At 36.4% G+C, this 12187-nt stretch overlaps 1 pseudogene; it reads right to left on the bottom strand.

Moving 5' to 3' along the window:
* Positions 1-2555: 2555 nt before the first annotated feature.
* On the bottom strand, positions 2556-3359 carry LOC148956637 (geranylgeranyl transferase type-2 subunit beta-like; annotated as a pseudogene).
* Between the last annotated feature and the right edge of the window lie 8828 nt (positions 3360-12187).

Raw genomic sequence — 12187 nt, 5'->3', positions numbered from 1 at the left:
AATTTTAAGACTAGGGTGATAAGAAAATCGCCCTGGTTAAATAAGAAAGTCACAAAGAGTTCTAGCAATGAAGAAAATATTGAATAATATGGTAGATTTAAGGGCCCTTGTTTTTCACTTCATAAAAACACTGTATAGGACATAATAAGCCAAAGCAAGGTCATCGCCCGCTTTTTGTAAGACAAAGATTTTGAATTTCTTAGAAAAATTTTATTTGAGAACTAAATTGAATTTAAGACTTTTAAACGCGGTAAGACATATATATTATGAATCAGAGAAAAAGGGGCTTTAAAATGAGCTACTAGTCAAACAGATACGGTTTAGTCCAAAAAAGTAGTGTCTGGCCCCTTAGAATATCCTCTACTGTGAAGCAATTGTGATTGTGCTTTTATTTGTGGCGAGTGACAGCTCATTTGAAACTTCTCATCTGTCTGATGATAGCACTCCATGTTTTGAGAAAAATAGGCCTTTTTCTAATTCTTTGACCTTAAAGATGGAATTTTAAGACTTGGGCGATAAAAAAATCGCCATGGTAAAATAAGAAAGTCACGTCTCTATGTGTCTGTTGTCTCTGTGCGTGTGTCGTCTCTGTACGTGTATCGTAAGAGCTGTAACAATGTAAGAGTAAGAGCTGTAAGAGCTGTGTAAGCTCTTACACTAAGAGCGTGTAAGAGCTGTAACAATGAATAAAATATTGAATTTTATGATAAATACAAGGACTATTGTTTTTCACTTAATAAAAACACTGTATAGGTTATAATAAGCCAAACTAAGGCCATCGCCCGCTTTTTTGCATGACATGGATTTTGAATTTCTTAGAAGAACTTTATTTGTGAACTAAACTGAATTCAAGACTTTGAACCGCTGTAAAACGTATATAATATGAATCAGAGAAAAAAGGGCTTTAAAAGGAGCTACTAATCAAGCAGATATGGTTTAATCCCGAAAAATAGTATCTGACCCCTTACAATCTCCTCTGCTCTGAAGTAATTCTGTTAAAGTATTTTTAATAGTCCTTTGGGTTAAAGGAGACACAATTTGGCAACACTGTAATCAATTTGAAAAATTCGGCGATCGGCGAGGGATGTTTTCTTCAAAATTTGGCAACACTGAATATAGGGCGATGGCCAGGGCGATGGGCTATTACTTCAGGCTGGTTTCCTGGATTTGTTATTCTTTCAGCATAACCACGCAATTTACTTTGGCTAAAAGGCAGAAGGGCAAAGCATTGCTCAAGAAATCTGAATCAAACTAGTACAAGTTCGATAAAATTCTATTATAAAATTGGAATACTAGAAGGTATAAAATACTGGAAGGTATTCTTAAATACAGTCGTCTTGCTACATTATTAGCAACAAGATAGAATTATAAAACTAATAAAGCAAATAAAGAATGAAAAGGGCATTATCTGCATTATTTGTTTGACCTGCAAGCCCTAGATTAAAAAAAAATCACCATAATTTTTTTGCAAATGAGCGTGTTTTCGTGGTTATTTTTGTAAAAGATATTGACAACACGAGAAAATTGTCCTCTCTGGAATTTACATTACTTTTCAGTACCCTCAACCCCCTCCCTTCATTACTGTAAATTAACACCATTTATTAATGCTAGTTCAGACTTAAGTGCTGTTTTTTCCATCGTACATGCCTGTGATAGGGGCATTAGTACAAGCTTACTTATTTAACTAATTAGTTTTGCTAAAAGATATTACTTTATTTATTGTCTTTTAACTTTTTTTTCTCTCTATAAACAGTTATTATAAACCGTGTTCTTTTGGTAGTCCCAAAATTGGAAAATTAGTTATTGTAAATTTTATTTTCAGAGAAATTCTCTTTGTCTGAAAAAAAATGTTGTCGGAGCATTGAAGGTGACTTTGCCATTTTAATGGCAACGCGTTCTGGGTGATTAATTAGCTTTTAGCAATAATTTGTGTGGATGCATCATTTTGTTTTGTTAGTCCTTCGTTAAAGCAAATGATAGCCAATGACAACTCGCCATAATTTGATTAAAGTTCCCTTAAATGGATTAATTAAAGCTGGATTGAATTCAGGATAGTATTAAAATGTTAGGTTTTAACCAATCATACTTACTTAGCTGAAGAGCTGCCTTTTTTTCTTTAATATCTATTTTACTCTAAATTAAGAAAAAGTTGAAACATTATTAGGTACTTGTCAATTAAATGGAACTCACGCAAGAAGTTAAGTTTGGTTAATGCTACTGAAATAAAACAAAATAGGATGAAAATATTATAATTTAGAAACAAACTTCGGTTATATATTTGCAAATTAGGGGGGTGGGTTGGGGGGTTAAGCATAGCATATATTAAATATGTAACCTAACCTAGGTACTTTTTTCCCCACTAAACCCCAAAAACAAAAGTTTAAATATTGTAAACACAGTCACAAACCACGTTTTATAATCCAAATTTCTATTGAAAAAAAAACAGTTTGACTTGTTTCTTAAGCATATTCCCTATACAATTATTGCGTCAGTTCCACGTGGGTTCCAGCTACTTGACAAGTACGTATAATTAGTATTATCATTAATTAAGTAATTCATAATAACACATTATATTGCAAAGAAACTGACATCCGATCTATTGTTTCTTGGGCCATGCAAAATACAGGGTTAATCATCTTGACCTCTTGTGACCCAAGAGGAGAGAGACCTGTCAAGGTAAAAACTTTATGAAAAGGGTCTGGTATATCCCCTGGTCTATCTGTAAAACCGCCCGTCTCTGGATCCAGACAAGTGAATATAAATTTCATTAATTTTTCTGAATCAATTCAATCTATTTTACCAATTATTTTCAAAGAACCAAGGACCCGCCAGCAATAACAAACATCTGGAAGTTTATCTGGTCTACCATTAAGCCCGCCAGCTGGTACCTGCCTGTCACAGAGACACCAGCCAAGAAATTAAGTGTCTACATAATATAATCTTTTTAACATTGAAATTACTCCAAGGCAGCAGTATATTTGCCCAGCATGGCTCTCTGATCCCGGAGGAACCCCAAAAGCTCCATCAAAGTTCATACATGACAGAACATAAATTGTTGCTTTGTCCACATCTATTACATCCATTGCATTCAATAATTTTAAACAAGTAATTACACAGAAAGAAAATCTAGTATCTATTTCACCCCATTTGTCACCCATAAAAGGAACATCTTCCTGCTGCAGCCTTGCTACATACTTCACAGCACTCGCAGAATGAATTGTTTCAATAGAATTGTACGTTACAAGAATCTGAAGAGCAGACAAAGTGTAGAGCAGATGTGGATCATGGATTGGACTGGTTCCAATGCCACCGCACGGATACTGGGAGGATTTGGTACATATATAGTGTTTGGTACACATTCGTCAAGAACCACATCACTATATCTATAATCTAAAAATGGAATAAGTTTTAATTTCATGCAACCAAAGAAAAAGGCAATAAATCTTTAAGTTAAAAAAAAGGCAAAGACATTGTGATATACTGAAAAGAAGAAAAGAATCCTGAAATCCAAAAAAAAACGCAAAGAAAAGAAATTCTGAAATCTAAAAAAAGGGTAAATAAATCTTTAAATAAAAAAAGCTAAATAAATCACGAACATATTACCTAGGAACCCATATTCTGGGGGAGGGGTAGGGGGTCTGAATACCCCCCCTAAATATTGTCTGACTCGTAAAAATGGAACAAAATGAATTTAAATAAATGTTAATGCGTTTCTTATAGGTTTTTAACCCCCCCCCCCACTCCCAAAAAAAATCCTGGATACGGTCCTGGTCGTCATATCGTCAGTAGTGACATATCTATATATTTGAACCGCACATTCAACCATACATTCACGCCTACAAGAATATACAGTGTTGTTTCACGTGGACATTGCAAAAAGCGACCTATAAAGTGGTCAAACACGTTTTGAAACTATAGTCAATGTTGTATAAGACAACCAGACTGGCTTTTTGTTATTGATATCAACTGTACAAGAATATGCAGCGTAGCTTTACGTGCACATTGCAAAAAAGCTGGCAAACCTATAAAGTGGTCCAACATGTTTTGAAAGTATAGTCGAGATTATATAACACAACCAGAGTGGTTTTTGAGGCAACATCCGTTTGTTAGGGCCAATCAGAGACAGCGGAGGTCGCTCCATATACGATAAGTTGATTGGTGATTGGGTTAAAAAAAAGGAGTTATTGACATTCGTCCTTGAGATTTTGTATATAATGGCCATGCCTTACGATTAAATATCCATAATGTTTTAGCATACCATGGATAATACATTAAATAGTATTGACATTGAAGCTATGTATACATCAATTTACAATGTAAGTTCAGTTTACTAAGTTGTCTTAATTTATTTCCAAATAAAATCATTTTACCACCCCCCTAGTAAATTCAAATTCAGGGGCATAGCCCCCCCCCAACAATACAAACTCTACAATATGATGATTATAGTCGCTAGAAAACGTAAAATGCTCTTTTTTCCCATTATATAAACCCCATCCCCCACCCCTCTGTTTACAAGTTTAATTCTTTAGAAATAGTTATTTCGTTCAAAAAATGTCATTTCCCATTATCAAAAATAGAGTATGCAAACTTTTCCGGTCTAAATAAAACAATCTGTGTTTATAATTACAAAAAGGGTCGTTCCAGAAACAGGCTTTAGACGGATGTCTTATTGGCATGGATTAATGCCACATGTTATTAGGGGCACTTTGAAAAAGAGATTCTTTTTTGGGTCAAATTAAACAAGAGTAAATCCTTTTGAAATGCAAAGCACAAGTGATGTTTGAACAATGTTGTCAATTTAAAATAGGGTCTATCGTTATAGTATACTAAAAAAGAGACATAGAGCGCTACAAATATCAGAACCGACTTTAGGGGATAATTTATATTATGGGAAGATGTTTTGAAATCCCCCTTCCCCCCGAACTCAAAATTTTCCAAAATTTAACTTTAGAAGCTTTTTTAAATATTTCTAAAGTGCTAATAGATAGAGCGCTACAAATATCAGAATCGACTTTAGAGGATAATTTATATTATAGGAAGATGTTTTTGAAATCCCCCTTCCCCCCAAACTCAAAAATTTCCAAAATTTTACTTTAGAAGCTTTTTTAAATATTTCTAAAGTGCTAATAGACAGAGCGCTATAAATATCAGAATTAACTTTAGTGGATAATTTTTATTATGGGAAGATGTTTTTTTAATCCCCCCTTCCCCTCAAACTCAAAATTTTCCAAAATTTTACTTTAGAAGCTTTTTTAAATATTTCCATAGCACTAATAGATAGAGCGTTACAAATATCACAATCGACATTAGAGGATAATTAATATTATGGGAAGATGTTTTTGAAATCCCCCTTCCCCCAAACTCAAAATTTTCCAAAATTTTACTATAGAAGCTTTTTTTAATATTTCTAAAGCACTAATAGATAGAGCGTTACAAACATCAGAATCAACTTTAGAGGGTAATTAATCTGTAAAAGAGAGATCATTATTTCAATCTAAATTTTTCTTCTTTTTTAAGGAGGAGGATTCCTACAATTAATCTCCCCCTGAAAAGAGAGCAAGATGGAACAATGTTAAATCGATGCAAGCTGCAAGGCCTTCCATCATCAGATATGCTGGTTCAATTACACATGCTCTGAACCAGCCAATGACCACACAACTTTTAATGCCAGGAGCCTCTCACGCCAGTGTCAGCTCTGCGCAAACCTCTATGCAACCTGGCAGAAAATTGAAAAGAGAGGGGTTGGCTTCTCATAATGCATCAGCCCCATCTACTCAAGATGGTGAGGTCATCCCCCTTCATGCTTTGTCAGGAGCTCCAGGCACACAAGTGCAGTCTGAATTTGGAAATGTAGGTATTTTACCTCTACCTTTTACCTTATTATAGAAATATCTACCTATTTCTTTCCAACATTTTTTACTCTTTTCTTTTCGCCATTATTTTTCAACACTCTAAGAGTGTGTGTATCAGAGATATTAAAATATTAATCCCCCGCCCCAAACCATTGTTTTAAATTTCTCTGCTCCCCTAAGAGATAGCTGAATATAAATTAATTTTTGATTGTCAAAGAAAATACTCTTTTGCTTCTTTCTGAACTTTCTGGGGGTGGGGGTGGAGGCATGTATTTACTTAAATAATGCTAGGAGGGGGAAATTGAGTTTTGAGGATGGGGTGAAAAATGGTACTTATTCAATATCCTGGTAAACATACGAATAGAAATGCTTCAGCATAACTTGGGTATTGCGTCTTTCTGAACTTTCTGGGGAGGGGTGGGGGCAAGTATTTAGTTAAAATAATTATAGGAGGAATTGAGTTTTGTGGGTGGGGTGTAAAATGAACATGGTTTTTTAACTTTATAAAATAATGGTTATTTCACATAGAAAATAAACCCTTTTTCTATAGATTAATGAATTAGCAGTGCCATTTTCATTGGGTCATGAAACTTCAATTTTTAGCGGACCTGAACCAATCCTAGCACCACCAATGAAGTTTAGAGATGAACCTACATTAGTTCTAGACAAAATGGAATGGCATAGGGGTTTTCTAAATGATTGTCTTGGGGACATGGCCAGCCTAGACGATTTGACTTTTGACATTGACATGGTGGAAGACCCGGAATGGACAGATAGATTTATGCGAGAGCATTTAGGCGATGTTAGCAGTAATACTAGTGTATCTGAACAGGGTTCTCATAAAGAAATTACGTCACAGGACAATACAGGCTGGCTGGATCAGCTATCCCCAAACACCCTGGAATACATACTAACTGACTTAGAGGACTTCATGCCACCTCCATCCAATGCAATTGAACTGACTGGGGGTGGTGCTATTGACAATTCTATGTCACCCCCCACCATTCTGGTTAATGATACATCCAGTAGTAATAGTAGTAGTAGTAACGATATAGCAATATGACCAGTATCCCCTCTTCCAGATTTTTTTCTTTCCAACTCTGCCTTGGACCACACAAAGGTCTACAGCGCCAAATTCGGTGACCTCTTTAACTCTCTAGTGTCGAGGTAAATAATAACAGATCCCCTGGCCATTACACATTTATATACTAATAAGATTTGAGCCATTCTTGAACAACAGATGGGGGTGTGGGGGTGGGGGTCAGATTAAAAGCATCAATAGCACTAAAAAATTTTTTTAATGAAATTCGAGCGAGCTGTATTCAAAATACTTGCACACAGAGATGTTGGCAATTCGCCCGCAGTTACCAAATTATGGGGAGGTTTTTCTAAATTGGGTTAATAGCATTCAAACTGAATGGGAAAATTATAACGAGGGGGATAGTGGGTCGGTAGTTTTATTTAAAAGTTCAAGTTCAAATTGAAAGTTCAAATGTTAATATTTGTAGATTTAAAAAGGATTTTATTTTAATAGGGGGGAGTGGGCCGAGGGGTATTGAATTAAAATATCATTCAGATTTAGAGGGATTTAGGGGGATACAACGAATCTGTTTCGATACGACGCTACAGTGTTTCAAGTATGCATTTTTAATTGGCGCCTACAGACCACTTCAAAAAGATGCCCCTAAGAAAAAGTTAGATGAAATGGCAGTTAATGGTAGGTTCAAAGTTCCCCATAGTAGATTTTAATTGTTTAAATGGTCAATTTCCCGTGACACTAAAAGGAATAGATATTTTTGAGCGGGCTGATGCACATTTAAAGACTGGTGTCACGGTGTTACAGTATGAAACAGAATTTGAGGAGGGTCACCGTTCCGATCGGAAGGGGGTATTATTTCCAGTGAGGGCTCCTTCAGTCGCATCAGTGGAACATTGGGTATGGCTTCTATACACGCCACCCACAGAGCCTGATTCAATTGGAAATTTTAATCCAATTACCGATATTAGTAGGGTTCTAAGTGAGGGTAAAAATATGGGGGTGTACGTCATTACTGTTCAACATGCCTCTCAAGATTTTGGACTAATTTAAAGTTAAAGCATCACATGAAACACTGAAAACGTCATGGATACCAGGCTGTGGAGACGGTAAGCGGAGATAGACCGATCTTACGTATTAAAAATTTCAAAAACACGCTACTACAGAGCAATAAGATCGCTTTAGACTGCGAAGCGAAACTCAGAGACGTGTACGATTCGTCAGATTGAAATTGTGTTAAAATCTATGAAGCCATAGGGGCCTCTTACGCTCACGCGTAACGAGATGCCAATAATGCCATGCAAGTGCTGTATGTAGTTGAGATGTTGGTTGAAAACAAAGAGTGCATGCACTTAACATTGGTCGGTGTAATCAACAGAGCGAATAATACGGGTTTGTACTTGTGTTATACAGGCTATCAAAAGCTCTTATCACAGGGTAACAGATCTACCCATGAAAAAAGTAAAATATAGTGTGTATGTCAGAGACACTTTGAAAATGGTGCATGGAATGGGGAAAGGAGGAAGGTGATCGACCTTGATCATTTGTGGCAGGAAATTATATCGGGGGGGGGGGAAGTAACTTTAGAGGGGTAACACATCAGTCGTGCAATTTAAACGTTAGACAGCAATATTTCGTACCTGTTTTTATGCACAATTCTAATTACGACTTAAAGTTTGTTCTAACGGCGTCGGCCCGCATTGCCAAGGGTGGAGTTGTAGATGATGCATGGATAGATGGTTATTTTTCATATAATATCATACCCAAATCATCGGAGAAGCTACTGCTGCTAGAATTCATGTGGAAAATAGTCGACAAGGGTAACACGTGCCTGAATAAAATCCGTTTTTTAGACTCTTTCAGTTTCTTCCCCAAATCTTTAAGTCAATTGATTCAGGAACAGAAAAGGGACAATTTCGATAGCTTTCCCCTCCTTAAACAGCGTTTCCCCGATGATGAAATGTATGATTTATTAACGTGAACGGGCATATATCCATATGATTATTACAACTCTGGCTCGAGGCTAGATGAGGTGTCATTACCGCCCATTGAAGCTTTTTACAATTCTTTTACTGAGAGTGAGTGCACCACTAGCGACTACGAATTTGCTAAGAGGGTTTGGGCAAAGGGCGGATGTAAAAATGGGTGGAATTATTGTAAACTATACTTGGCCAGTGTCCTACTCACTCTTCTTGATATTGTGTGCAAAAATACGGATATAATCTATGGGGAATTTGGGTTTGATTTAGGTTATTATTTTTTCAATCCTCATTTTGTGATGGACTTGATACTTAAAATCAACAAAGAAGAAATAGGTCTGATCGCCGATGTGGATCAGCATCTGTTTGTAGAGAGATCAATGAGGGGTGGGTATGTTTTTCAAGGGGATCGTATCATGAAAACTGATCCGCCCGGACAGCATGCCGATAAAAAGTCGGCCGCAGTTTTTTTGAATATGAATTCCCTTTACCCATTGGCAATGTCTCACTACTGTTTGCCGTGTGACAATTACAAATGGCTTAACAATCCATGTGCTTCGAACTATCCCGACATTGCTAGTGTTGAGGAGAATAGGGCACAGGGTTGGTTTTTTTTAAATTGACGGTGAAATACCCATGGAAATCCATGACTCGGAAAAGACTTTGTTTTTCCGTGCTTAAATAGACAAGTGGGTAGGGACTCTCTGAGCCCCTACAATTTATCTTTAGTAGAGGATGGGAGTATGCACTGGGTACCTTCAAAACAAAAACTAATTGCCGACCTCAACTCGATACAGAATATCGTTGTTCATCACGTACTATTGAAATGGATGGTGTCCAATGATTTCAAGGTCACAAAGATTCATAGAGCCCTCCAATTTGATCAAAAGCCTTACATGAAAACGTTTATTGACACCTTTGTCAGTAAGCGTTCACAAGCGAAAACGAAAGTTGAAAAAAAAGTTTATAAACTCATTTTGAACTCAGCCTTCGGTAAAATGTGCGAAAGCGTACGAAACAGAAGTCGATGTGGCATTGTAACCAATCCCAAAGACTGTGCTCGAATCATTGCGGATCCAAACTTCACATCGTTCACAATCATAGACTCTGATATGGTACCCCTACATCGCAAGAAAAAAACCATTTTTTTTTTAAAAAATATTACAGGCGGGAGTGCAATAACTGAAATATCTAAAAAACTCATGTTGTCATTTTATTATAATGTATGCAAGGTACAGTGGCCGATTGAGGGACAAGTTGAAGTGAATTACGGGGACACTGACTCACTCCTGTTAAAAATCAAAACTGAAAATCTATTGAATGATTTGGAAAATGGTGAGTACATTAGCTCACGAACGGACTACACTAATTGGGATGAATCCTGCTACCCAGAGCTAGTGAAACGCCAGGCCCCAAATCAATTGTTAATGTTAAAATCTGAAACGGGTAGCGATCTCATATCCAGTGGTGTGTTTCCTGGACCGAAGGTATACTGTTTGGAAACGGACAACAAGGATATAAAACAAGTTCGCAAGGGGGTACCTACACACTTTAGGAAAAATAATTTCGACATGAATGTGTATAGAAACTGTGTGGAACGTAGTTTAGTCCCAAGAGCGAAAGTCATGGCGATTCGCTCTTTACAATTTAAAAACTACACAGTTAGAGTTGAGAAAAACGCCATGTTGGCCATATCGGACAAAGTCTATGTACTTGAGGATGGTGTGAAGGTACTACCACACGGTCATTATTTAATCTCAGACCGAGTTGAATGTATAGAGTACATAAAACAACTCGGTCTAGAAAAATTAGCTTAAATTCATTAAAAAAGTACAAATTGGGTGGGAGGTTTTTTTTTGGGTGTTTTTAAATTCTTTTTTTTATCACAAACAATTTTCAATATGTGTATGTGTGTGTGTGTGTGCAAAGCAGATCAATTTCAATTATTTAATGCCCGCCCTGCCCCCGGCCTGCTGCAGCGGGCCCCACTTCCCAGCCTGCGGCTCTTCATGCGGCACTTCTCGGCCCGCCGCAGCGGGCCCCCACTTCCGCCACAGTTGCCGCCCCCGGGGTGACCCCAAAACTTAAATTTAAAATGCTGTAAATAAAAGTGATATTATTATTTTAAGTGTGTGTGCATATTCTAACAAATGTTGTATTTTCTATAAATAAATTAAAAAAAAGTGCATTTATTAAAGTGTTTTTTTTCTAGTGCTTATGTAAATGTGGTATTTTCCATTATAAATAAATTTTAAAAAAAAGTGTATTTTTTCATGTTTAATGTGCTTTTTTTCAATGTAGTATTTTTTAAGTGTTGTTACTTTTAAGTGTATAATAAAAGAAAATATGATTCTTTATTCGTCTTCTTCTCATTATTATTCTTGAACGGACTAGTAGGGAAATTATTTAGTCATTAGACAGCTAAAGTCTGCAGTTAGTTGTCTAGGTGAACTGTTGAAGGGAACATATATCAATTTAAAACACCATTCAGATCGTTTCTGTGCTGGCCGTCAATGTCAGGCAAAACAACACTCTTATCTAAATAATTAAAAATTGCGATAAAATGTTTGTGGAAGAGCCGAAAAAATATACTATTGTTACAGTATTTGGCAGGACTCATCCGATAAAATAAAAGCAATTGGCACGACGGGATTGGTGTATATACAATTCATATAAGGACTAGATGTTTTCAACATTATTGAACCAAACTCTTCGCGGGTTTTTGATAAGTTAGTTGAATCTATTGAACAATGTTTCCAGAAAATGCTAAAACTGTTTCCTATTTACTCACATCATGAACAGATTTCCTTTACTCTGGTTCTACACAATCTCTTTCATCAGAGCAAATGTATGCAAACACTTGCATTGAACTGCACCTACTATATCATCTACAGAGTTGTTCGTGATTCTAGCTTGCTAATAACTCTCAATAAAAAAATATACCCCGGCGCCCCCAAATTTCTGCTCTCAGCATAAAATCAGGCAACTAATAAACCCTACGGCTATATCCTATTGGATCTTAATCAAAATACACCCGAGGATCTGCGTGTGGTCACAGATATTTTTGAAAATGAAATTACATATATCCCCCCGTGAAAAGTAAAAAGACCTATTAGTTGCTATCATGACACTGAAGAAACTACATGAAAATAGACATTTATTTTCAGTTCTAAGCACTTCAAAACCCTCGCTTAGGAAAGCCATACTCAAACATGGTATTGACAATGATTTCATTGATTTAATATCCTCGCTTTGTTTAAATTTTATTGAGGGCGACATTCAATTGTCAAAAATAGTTTATAAGCGGGCAAACCAACATC

This window comes from Artemia sp. Qi Xiang Cuo, chromosome 1 (genome assembly GCF_049724085.1).
Source record: "Artemia sp. Qi Xiang Cuo chromosome 1, ASM4972408v1, whole genome shotgun sequence".
Lineage (NCBI taxonomy): Eukaryota > Metazoa > Arthropoda > Branchiopoda > Anostraca > Artemiidae > Artemia > Artemia sp. Qi Xiang Cuo.
Note: the sequence above shows the minus strand (reverse complement) of the source record. Positions and strands in the feature narration are given on the sequence as shown.